Genomic DNA, 12,668 nt, shown 5'->3' with positions numbered 1-12,668 from the left:
GAGTCAGAAGATTTTTAGTTCTGGCAGTATGAAGTATGGCATTTTGAGTAGATACGCTTCTTAGTGTATCTGAAAGGTCTAGAGTTCAAATTTGGGACCTTAAAAATTATAACCCTTACTTAGACATAGCTGCTAATTTTTTTCATTTTGAAGGTCTGGTCTCAGCAAAATCTGCAGATTTTGCCCCATGGTGTTATTTCAGAGACTGTAAGCAAGAAAACTTAAAAATCCTCTGCCACACACTCAGGTCATTTTCTGTGTCGTCTCAATTAGAGCAGGCAGGCAGAAATCTGCAGGTACATCCTACCAACTTAAACAGCCCATGAGGCTTTGCAGCCATAGTGAAGATGGGAGATGAGAAACCTGATTCTGCAGTATTCTCCAAGTAGACAGATGATCAGGAGACCACTTTCTCATATGGCTGGCATACCTACTGTACCATTTGAAACTACACAGTTAATTAAATATTGCAACAGTTTTGCAACTTAAGGTTATTAAGACATAGCTTATTGCATGTATTTCTTTCTCTAACAGTTTAAGTTTGGGATTTTTTCAATCTCTGTATTAAAATGCTGGTTGTCAGGACAAACAGGTGACATGTTTCTTGTACAGTACATGGGTTTTTCTTAATTTTCATATGAGATATTAAAATAGAAAAATGTGCTATTTTAAAATAGGAAGTGACTTGACATCTCTAGTTCATCTGCACCTAGACATCTCCCACTGTGTAGATTTTGAGTACTAGAATTGGCATTGCACCCTTTGCAGGCATATCTTTGGAATTCAAATTTATGTTTTCACTGAAACTCTTTGCTTTAGTAATAGAGCCAGTACTTACATCTCTAGAAAGGATTGGGGATTTTTAAATATCCTTCACTGAACAGTCTGTTCCCTGGGGCGTGTCTTTACTACCGTGGGACTATGCATGCTATGCAACATGCCAAGGACTATGGAATAAAGATATATGTAAGGAACTACACAATGACTTGTGCTTTCTAGAGGATGGTCTCCAGCCAAGTGCATTTGCAGCCTGTCAATGCTTGTTGGCAGATAGAGATACCCAGGCACACTGAGGCTTCAGAAATACAGATTTTTGAGTGATTACACACTGCTGCTACCTTTGTAAGTATTCAGAAGATAATTTCGCAGCTGCCTTTTCAAATGCAGGTCTTTCTTCCATTTCTGAACAAAAGCAAACAAATTAACTCTCTGGGACTTCAGAACAAGGCAAAACAGATGTTATTTCTTATAACAAGATTATGTGTTTAATTCCCAAATGAGTGTATTTTATGACATCATGACTGTAACAATCTAAAAGGGTAAGAGTGGCAGTAAGGCTCATTAATTTCCTTGCTTTTTGTGCTGCCTTCAACTTATATTGAACAACCTCAGTATGCCTGTGCTTGGTGGTTGCCTAATATAAAATTTAATAATTGTTTACCATTGAAAGACTTATTCTTCTCAGAGTTTACTTTCTGCTGTTGAACAGCATTTACTATGAGAATAGTAATTATGAATACCAAGAAAATGGAGGTCCTTATTTTATGAAGACTTCCATGTTGCTTGCTCTGCTGCATGATGTCGTTTTACAGATAAATGAGGCAGAAAAATGAGATCACATGGGAAGTGGATTGTTCACTGTTTAAGTGTTAGGAAAAAAAAAAAAGAAGGGAAATGCAGTATGTACCAATGTTCTTTGCCAGGCTCTGTCACTGAAGGCACATTTTTGGGATGTTCATGCTGTTGCTAGGGAAAAATGGTCATGTGAATCTCTTATATAACATCAGTAATATTTTTTTGTGAAATACAGCTTTCTTCTAATCTCACAATTTATGCCTCTAACAGCAAGAGCCCATACATAAGGCACCTGGTGTGAAGCAAAGGAAATAAAGTCACTTTACAAGGAATAATGAAAAAAACAACAGCAGAAGAAAGCAGATTGCAGTTCGAATGAGATTAGCTGGTACTGCCCTGGCTTGTATTCCAAAAAGATGAAAAGAGACTGAATTATTAATTTGAGGCAGGTTTTTCGATAAACCAGACTCTATATCCATTTGGCAAAGGACATGGAAGAGGAGTGAATCTGTAAAAGGAAGTGGAGGGGAAGTTTCTATGGTACCCAGATGACAGATGAAACTAATTTTATCGTGTGCTTTTCCAAACGCAAAATGTTTTAGGCATTTTAGATGTGTTCAAAGTTATGCATGGTAGAAATGTGTAGCCAAACACATGCATATATTCTTCTGAAATTCTCCTTTCCCAGAAATTACACATGTAAGGGAATCCTTTATTATTCTAAACTCTCATGTGACACCTGAATTCCTCACTTATACTATGTTTACTGTATGTCAGCATCGGGAGTCTTGGGGTGATAGTTATGAACAAATAGACTTAATTTTAGCAGCTGAGGTTAAGATAACTTTTGGAAGATATCTAAATTAACTGAGAAAACAACCAGTGGGTTGTCAGCTCCAATGAAGGCATAGTTTTCTCCTAAATCTTGCCAAGATGTAAGAAAGGTTTAAGGTATGATAGTTTATTCTAAAAATTTGTCAGTATGTATTTATACAAGACCAGACACATTTCACACAAACATCACTTTACAATCAAAGTATAGTTAAGACTGTCAAGCCATAAAAAGCAGTAGTACATGTGTACAAACAAAAAATGAAAAAATAACAAAAAATCCCCAACAAAACACCCCAGACTTCAGAATAAGATTAGAGATGTAACTAATGATGTTTGAACACAGAAATTGCATCCAATTCAGGACTAGTGAAAAGCTTTTGTTATTCTAGTCATGAAAAGAACTGCAGCTCTGCCTCCTTTAACTCACTTGCATAGATGACAACCCTCAAATTCTGCTCTGTGTGCTGCATTGTCTGTGCATAGGTACTTGCCATAATTTGATTGATTGTTCTTAAAACTGGGTACAGGACAATCCTTACATATCCCTATGCTCCTTGTCCAGAGTTACTATTGGCCTTCTAAGACAAAATTGAAGACTATGAAGAACAGATCCAGTGTCAGTCATTGCTGCAATAATACAATTTGATATTTCAACTAATATGTTCAAGTATATGTATTAAAAATAGGATAATTTCCATTGATAAAGCACCAATTATTTGTTTACCCTGTAAGGATGGCACTCAACCTTATTTGTAGACAAAGTGACAGTAACGAAACTCACTTGAAAGAGAACAGTCACTTCAGAATCCATTTTAAAGAAAAAAATAGATAGTTTTAATACTTGTCTTCATGTAAAGCTATGAAGGATCTCACTCACCTGCAGACTAAGAAAATACAGCTGACTAAAAAGAATGTAATTGAATATTATTGATATCCATGTAAGAATTGAGTTAAAACAATGAATTTTTAATTGCTATCTGTATCAGAAATCATAGCAAGTAGCATACATGTTCACAGGACACAAGTAAATTTTAATGGCTAAACAATTCATTACATACTTAACATATTTAAATGCAAACAGGTTTTTTCCAAAAATTACATAAGAGGTGTCACGGTTTTAAACAGTAAATAGACAGTGACAGATGCTGTTATCCCCACTACCCTCCCAGGGGAAGATGAAAAAGGGAGTAAGGGAGACTTTAAGGTTGGAAGAAAAAACTTGGGTAGGTTTAATGAGGTAGCAATAGCAAATTACAAATGTATATACAAATATGTAAATACGGAGCTTGCCCTCCTTGGTAATTACTTCCCAACTGGAGAAGTCCCACACTGGACTGGGCAGTAGATAGGGGTGCCCAAGTCCAGGGTCTCAGTGACAATTTCCAACAGTCTCACAGAAACAAAGCTATCTCTGCTTGGGAAGGCAGGAGGTGACCTGCCTTGGTGAATGATGTCCTTCTCCAGTGAGAAAACAGGGAGCAGCAGGGGGGAAAACAGCAGTTGAGGTGGAAGCAGTGGTGGGGATGGATGGGGGGAAAGGAGTGATGCTGGTGGGGAAGTAGTGGTCGGGGGAGGTGGGGGGGGGAAGCAGTGGGGGAGGGAGGAAGCAGTGGGGAAGGGGGGAAACATTAGTTTGGGGAAGCAGCAAAGGGAGGTAGCACACCAGCCAGAGAAGCCCCTAAAGGTTTCTTCTGGTAGCCAGTTTGGAGTCTGAGCACCATGGGAAGGAATACTGTGACTGCTCTAGTGTGACCTGACCCAGAGTCTCTTACCATAAGCTCAGATGCTCCCTGTTGTAACCACCACATCAGCAACCTGCCAGTTCCTGCTGGCGTCCTAGGCAGGTTTGTTTTTACCTGATCTTCTCAAACCTGGGCAAAGGCAAACTCTTGTACAGTCTGAATGTATTCCTGTGTCTGCCCCTAAAATGCCATGTAAGGCTAGATATTTCAGTTAACTTTTCTGTGTCTGCATACAAAATGAACAATATCAATTGTTTAGAAAATGTTTTAGACCTTAACTTGTATTCATATTTGAACAGGGTAGAAGCTACTGCTCGATTAATGGAGCTGTAAAATTGAATTAGTTTGCATAAAGGCATCCTGGCCACTTTTCTTTGAGAAGCCAAGGTTGATCCCTATAATATTCTCACCCCATCTGAAGCTCAACAAATTGATGTTTTACCTATCTTATAAAATTCTGCAGAGGAAGTAAATCCAAAAGAAAGTCAGATGGAAATTCCACTTTATTTACTGTTCAGATAGAGCAGTGGCAATGGGCTTACATATCCATTTCATGTTTTGAAGTTTACAGCATTATGAAAGACAGCTGATCCTTCCTCAAGTCCAGTCCCTATCCTCTATCCTATATTGCAGAGCTACAGGACCTTGAGAAAAGAGCTCGGTGTTTTTTCAAATTATACTGAAAGGTAGGTAGATTGTTAGGTGTTATGCTATTGAACAATCTGATGCCCAAAATTCTGTAACTTTTGTCTGCTTATACTGATGTAGTGGGGCCATTTAAACCACATTTTTCTCCAGACAGCATAAGTGGATCCATTTAGTATTTCTCTCTTTCAAACCTCACTATCTTTTGTGAAGAGCTGGAGAAAAGACCATTTCACCTGTTAAACACTTCACTTTCAACAGGGCAGTGTGAAATCTACCAAAGATGGGGCTGTATTTCTAGCAAATAAAAAAATATACTGTGAAGCGATGCAACATCAGGGTTTTTTGTTTATTTCTGCTTATGTTTAATAGAGCCTTCTGCAACTGTACCCTATCCATATATTCCTTGCCTTGCTTATCACATGCATCATTCTATAAGCTAACTAAAAGGCTTCTCAGACATTAAACTATCATTATGTAATGTACACTTAAATGTCATACTCACTGAAATCTATCTATGCTTTTCTGTGAAGCAAAAATGCCACTAGTTTTCTCATAGACTTTTCCTTGGAATCAAGCACAGTAATATTTGTGGAGACTGGTTTATTTTCATTATATTTAGATGGAGAGAAAATTATCTAATTGCATCAACACGTAAGGAGCAAAGGCATGAAAGTTAAGACACATTTCTTTGGAATTCCCAGAGGCTGATATGCAGGTAGTGATTTGCACTATGCTGGTAATTTCCCTGCATTTTTACCACTGACTTTGGTTGTACTGGTATCAGTATGCAAGACTATAGGATGCACATCCAAGCAATGTAGTAAACTGTCAGCAACTTTTAATAGACATTTTGATGTCATGTAATGTGGCAGAAGGTTTGCAATCCAATTTTGGTGGCAAGATTTTACAGCCTTACCTTTAACTAACAGATTTTAATGCCTGAAGAGACCATTAGATCACCTAGTCAAATATGTCTGCCAGGGACTCCACATTAAGTACATCTTCTGGAATGCTGCCTAGATTTTGCTTAGAAGTACCAAAATAATGGACAACCTTCCATTCCTTTTGGGAGTTTTTTGCAGCTGCTAATCACCTACACTGTTAAATTTTTAATCTAATTCCTATTCCTATTTTGAATTTTCCTGCCTTTCTTTTTTTTATCCTCAGGCTTCTGTCTTTCCCTGCTAGATTAGAACATTTTTTATTTCCTTGAGCATGTGGTTATATAGTGCAATCAAGCTACCTGCCAGTATTTTGTTTGATAAGATAAACAGAGTGATATTTTTAAGTCATCTCTCACCTGAATTTTCTGCAACCTGGAATAATTTTGCAGCTTTTTATCTGGATCATCTTCAGATTTTTTTCAGTGACATTTTAAAAATAAACTGTGTGCAGTGTGTAGAACTGGAGGCAGGTTGCCAGTATCAATCTCACCAGTACTATTTAGAGGCATAAAAACACCACTGCTTTTAACTACTGTGCCTCCTTATTTTCATCTTGTGTAGATATGTACTGCATTTTTCAAGTGGGTAGTGGTGAAGGAAGGGAATTTTTGTTCTCCATAAAAAAATGCTGTGTTTCAATTTCAGAGGTCTCCTTGGCCTTGTCCTTGACTACTAGTTTTGTGTAACCTTCATCAGCTTCCTCTGGGCTTTATGCATGCTCCTGAATCATACTTAGAGATATGGGGGCTTATGTTACTCACTTCTAGAAGAAGCTTCTGTTTAGTATTCATTGTTTATTGGCAGTTGTTACTGCAACTAATCAAATATCTAATAATTACTCTTTCTATATATGCTTTGTATGGTATTTATCATAAATTACTTAATTAAAACATAATAGATGCTGAATCAAAAGCCTTTTTATTTGTGATGTAAATTAACCAAACAAAATTATAATCTTTCTTTTGAAAGTGTTGTTTTTTTTCTCTTAGATGACCTATGTTAATCTAATTTTCATTTGGTATGGCATGTTAGCTTTTATATGTTTTTTCCCAATACAACATAATTACCCATGATTTCATGGTGAAGCATTCTTAATATTTTATGAATCCTCTAGGGTGCCTTCAATATGCTAGCTAAGAGAACTCCAGAAAATTCTTCATCCAACTTACTGATAATGTGTGACTGGAAGTTACACAAGCCTTTTGATGTGAAACTACACAATACTAATTGATACTTTTTAGCATTTCCCAAAGATATTAATAGATTTAATTGGATGTCTATAAAGTGATGTTAGTAAAGCATTGTGCTTCTTTTCAAATCCTAATCAGAAGTATTTTCACCAGTTTGAATGCTGTCTTTAATGTGAATCTGTTTGAAATTCTGATTTGGAAGAGTACTTTGATGAAGACAATCTATAAATTCAGTGTCAAGATCTTCACTGCTTATAAAATGCATCCCTTCATTATCTCCAAAGCTTAAATGAGTTAGAAAGAAATGGTAAATACAGAAGACAATATAACCTGATGGCAATTTAACAATATCTTGTTATATCATTTCTTATGGTACATATTGCAGGGTTTTTCTAAGAAAAATTCCTACCTTCTTCAATGAGATGTTACTGAAATTTGCTGTCCTTTTGTTGTTGTTTCTAATGCACCAGTAATATGTTCCAGACATATTTAAACATACACTTAACTTAAAAAACGTTCAGTGAAAATGGAAGCATTTGTATTTCTTAATTTTCTTTAAAAAAAAAAAAAAACAAAACCAAAAAAACAAAAAAAGAGAAGATGTTTGATTGCACTGTTTTTTGGGGTTGCATTTGTTTGGGATTTTCGTTTGTCCAAAAAGAGATAAAACATTGCCTCATGGCCCAGCTTTTTCATGGAAGAGAGGCTATCTGTCAGAAACAGACAGGAATGATAATACAATCAAAGACTCCATCTAGACACAAAAACAGGCTGGACCGCAGATTACACAGATCACTCCCTAGATCTATGTGTCTTTCTCAAGATAATGTGCAACTACATGTGGAAGATAAGTACAACTACTTGTGGAAGAGTTACTCTTTTGTCACAAAAGAAAATATTTAGCAAACTATGTACTCCACAGCTGTCAGATGATGATTTTCCCATTTAAGAGCATACCAAAATGTAGCAATTTCTGTATAGAAGACAGAAAAGTTTGTTTCTCTCCAAATGAGCTGACAGAACAAATACCAGCAAGGTGACACTGTTAGAGGGCAATGGGGAATTGTAGAGGGCAGGGGAATAAAGATAACCTTTTCAGATTCCAGTGCTGTAAGAATGCAGGATCACTTAGATGTGGAGTTCACAAAAGATTACTGAGAAACCAAACAAAAGTGACCAGTTTAGAAACGGGAGTGAATACTGATGAGACTGGAGAAAAAAAAAAGCAAAAAGTCATGGAAATTAATTCAGAACATGAATTCAAAAATATCATGTGGAAACAGGGAACCATTTTGTGTAGTGGATCCAGTATGTGAGCACCTCAATGACTGGGAAAAATAACTTGAGGAACTGCAAGAGCCCAACAAAGTCTGGAGCAGAAACATTCAGAGGTCAAAAAGTGACAATTAGTGCAATAAATAGTCACATGTGTAAATAAGAAAAAATTTAAAAATTAATGCCAAGTGAAGTCTTCTCTCATGAGATCCCACCTGGAGTACTGTGTCCAATTCTGGAGCCCCTATTACAAGAAAGACATGGACATGCTGGAGTGTGTCCAGAGAAGGGCCATGAGGTCAAGAGCACCTCTCCAATGAAGACAGACTGAGAGAGTTGGGGTTATTCAGTCTGGAGAGAGGAAGGCTCCAAGGAGACCTTATTGTAGCCTTCTAATATCTGAAGGGGGCCTACAAGAAAGTTGGTGAGGGACTTTTTAGGTTGTCAGGTAGTGAGGTAGTGACAGGACTAGGGGGGATGGATTCAAACTAGAGCAGGGTAGATTTAGATTGGAAGTTAGGAAGAAGTTCTTCACCATGAGGATGGTGAGACACTGGCACAGGTTGCCCAGACAGGTGGTGGAAGCCCCATTCCTAGAAGTTTTTAAGGCCAGGCTGGACAGGGCTCTGAGCAACCTGATCTGCTGGGAGGTGTCCCTGCCCATAGCAGGGGAGTTGGAACTTTATGATCTTAAAGGTCCCTTCCAACCCTGAAAATTCTAAAATTCTATGAAGTCTAGGTTCCAGCTTGAGGTGCTTTAACTGAATGCCTCCTAGGTGATACTGTTGGTGGTTTGTGATAGGAATAATAGGAAACTGTGGGCATTTTTTAGCTATTTACTTGCTGTTTAAATGGAAACTATTGGGTTCAATATGACTCAGTGTGCAAAGTACTGAATTAACTTTCAATATCTCGGCACTCAGTCATCTGTTTATTATCCTCCTTTAAATTTGTGGCCTGATTCATAGCCTATCACTGTGTGATTTCAAAGCCAGGTAGAAGCCTACAAATACTGTACTCTGATGTATAATACCTTGCTTAAATATATATATATATAAATTTTGTGTCAGTTTTGTGAATTTTATTGGACTTTGTCAATAACTGCTTTACAGCAGGATAATACATGCCTATACTTAAATACCTGACTGAGAGGAATCAGCTTCACTCAAGGCAGAAGGAGCTGACCTGGATAAGCAGATGTTTTTATAGTCTCTGCCCTGACATAGTGCATCAGTGGGGCAGGGTGACCTAACAGCTGCTCCACTCCTGACAGGCTATCTACAGGCTTAACATCTCTGGCTGGCAAACAGCTACCTGTGTGTCCTTCACAGCTGTCAGTCTGGTCAGGGAGCAAGGAGACTCCTGATGCATTTAGTCTGACTGTGTTTTGCCTGTGACCACAACACACCTGAGTTTCCAGCACTTCGAAGTATGGGAGCAGCTATGACTCTCCTTATCCCAGTAGCAAACCAGTTGGCTACTACATTCTTTAAAAACTGTGCTCAACCTCATGATGGCTGCTCGTGCACTTAAAACTTGATCATCTGAGTCCATGATTTTTAAGAACTACAGTATTTTAGTTGCAGCTGTCAGAACTGGGGTTCTCTACTAATTGCACTGTCTGTAAATGGCTGCTGAAAGCCCTCTGCTCTCACAAAGGTGACACCCAGTTCCTCCTTAATTGAATTTGCCCATGCATTACAGTCTGGAAGGTGAACACGAATTGACACTCATGTGAAAAGTCACATGTGTTGTGACCTGAAATGACAATAAAAGCTGAGCCAAAAAAACAAAAACAAAGAAAAAGAAAAAAAGTGCTTGTATTAGATATACTATTATATACACCTAATTTAAATAAGCTAACAAACAAATATTATTAGGTACACCTAATAATAGAAAAGCTTTATGAATTTTCATTAGGCAGTTGTTCCTTAACTAAGACATATTTCTTGTTAACCATGAACGGCCAGCCTGTCCTACCCATTGTGTGTCTTTAGGTATGAAACCGTGGGCAAAAACAATAGCAGCATTACCACAGACAGTGTATTGCCTCAGAAATATTTCGCTATCTTCACAAGAAAAAAGATACAAGCTATTTGGTATCTTCGGTAATCTTAGATCAGTCCATGGGACTTTATTCAAAGCCAGATTTTTTTGTGCCTTTCTGCCCAAGCACAGATATTAAGAAGAGGACATGCAGATGCACTGAAAACCAAGCAAGCACATGCTCCAAGATGAAGCTCCATTTATTTGTCAGTGTGGCTTTAATTGCAGCTCCTTCTAGCTGTGTAAAGCAGCAGAGCAAGCAGAACCAGAACAAGTTATAAACAGTTCGAAGACATTTTAGCCTATTGCAGTAGAGGTCCCACTGGTATTAAAATGTGGAGTAAATGAATGCAAGGTATTATCACTTTGTGACCAGAAATGCACAAAATAATTTTAAAGGTGAATCTGACACACAGGTAAGTACATACTAAACAGCATAAGAAAAACAGGAATTACATCTACTGCATATTAATGCAAAACTCGTAGAGATTTCATGATTTGAAATGACCCAAAAAAACCCAAAACAAAATGCAGCCGATGTTGGCTGCCTTCATTTGATTTGGGGTAACTAGTCAATTGACTTTTTTAGTGGTCTTAGAAATCCATTGTACCTCAATTCTCTGTCATTATCAATTTGCTAGGAGAAGGGTGAGGAATGGAAAGAAGACTGAAAATGAAGTTTACATAAATTATCTCATTTGTGCACCAGGACATTTATTTGAAATAGCCATCATGCCCAGCAGGTTACATTGATTTTTGTCAACCCTTTCTTTGGTGGAAGTTTTTTGACACTTTGAAGATTGATCATCAGCAGAGGCAGAAGTTTTCTGTATTCTGACTTCCATTCAAGCAGTATTTTAAAGTTTTAATGTTTAGATTCATTATATATTTGTTATAATTTGAATTAATTTCTGTTGGTACTGATGAACATAGAAAAATGCCATATAGCAATAGCAAAAAGGGTAATGGTTTTAAACTGAAAGAGGATAGTTTTAGACTACAGATTATGAAAAAAGTCTTTAATGTGAGTGTGGTGAGACATTGGAAGAGGTCGGCAATGAAAGTTGTGGCTGCCCCCTCCCTGGAAGTGTTCAAGGCCAGATTGGATGAGGCTTGGAGAAACCTGGTCTAATAGAAGGTGTCCCTGCCCATGCAGGGGGCTTGGAATTAGATGACCTTTAAGGTCCCTTCCAACCAAAACCAGAATATGATTCTAAGATTTAAGTAGACAGTATTTTCTAAGATATTTTCTTTAACTGTTGTAAAAACTGCCAAAGAAGAGAAACTATTTCTAAGTCAGAAAATAGCTTTTCTCCTGCTCTCCTACTGAACAACAGCATAGAGTCCGGAAATATGTGCTTGCTGAATTACTAGTAGGATGTTTTTTAGGCATTGGACTAGAACTTGAAACTTGATCTGGGTAAATAACTAAAAAAAAAAATCTTTGCCTCCTGGGAATAAAGTAAACCATTGGGGAATTAAATATTCAGTATTAGTTTGGGCCAGATAACTGTGAAAATGTAGGAGAAAATTAACAGATATACAGATGTTCCCTTAAAAAAAATTAAGTAGTGATGTTTATAGTATAAACAGCAGATAAAAATTGGAAGAGATTCCTTGGCTAGTTGAAGTATCATTGGTGCCATCAGAAGTTTAAACACAGAATGTGAAGCTGTAAATACCCATGAGGCATCTTACAGGTTAATCAAACATTTGCAGAAAGTCTAGTCAATATTTCAGTATGCTGAACTCCATTATAATGTTGATACTGGTTATTGGCTGGGACATGGCAACATGGACTGCATAGATAAATGGCTTACATGACACTGGCAATTGAGCAGAATGCTGCAGAATCATGGTTCTGTTTTTCTTAGAGAGCTGTAGCTCATCTCTGAAGGAAGGCATTCTGCTAAAGAGACCAAAGAGCAGAGGCCATTGATCATAAAATTAGGACTTTTTAACGAAAACTGGTACAAAAGCAGAATTGCTATGTGGAATTCTGCTTAGAAGAGAAGTAATTTCTCTGAGTGTCTAATGGCAATGCTAGCTAAAATGTCGTCTAACAACTCACCTCTCCTCTCCTCTCCTCTCCTCTCCTCTCCTCTCCTCTCCTCTCCTCTCCTCTCCTCTCCTCTCCTCTCCTCTCCTCTCCTCTCCTCTCCTCTCCTCTCCTCTCCTCTCCTCTCCTCTCCTCTCCTCTCCTCTCCTCTCCTCTCCTCTCCTCTCCTCTCCTCTCCTCTCCTCTCCTCTCCTCTCCTCTCCTCTCCTCTCTTCTGAAAGAAAAAAAAAAAGCCAAACCAAAATTAAAAAAGTATTGACATTTTTGTTTATTTTAAAATAAACATGAAAAATATAAGCATAAAAACATTTTAAACATAAAAATTTTACTGGATCTAACTCTAGATATATTATTG

The sequence above is a fragment of the Heliangelus exortis genome, chromosome Z, assembly GCF_036169615.1.
Source record: "Heliangelus exortis chromosome Z, bHelExo1.hap1, whole genome shotgun sequence".
In the NCBI taxonomy this organism is placed as follows: domain Eukaryota; kingdom Metazoa; phylum Chordata; class Aves; order Apodiformes; family Trochilidae; genus Heliangelus; species Heliangelus exortis.
This window is presented reverse-complemented; position numbering follows the sequence as displayed.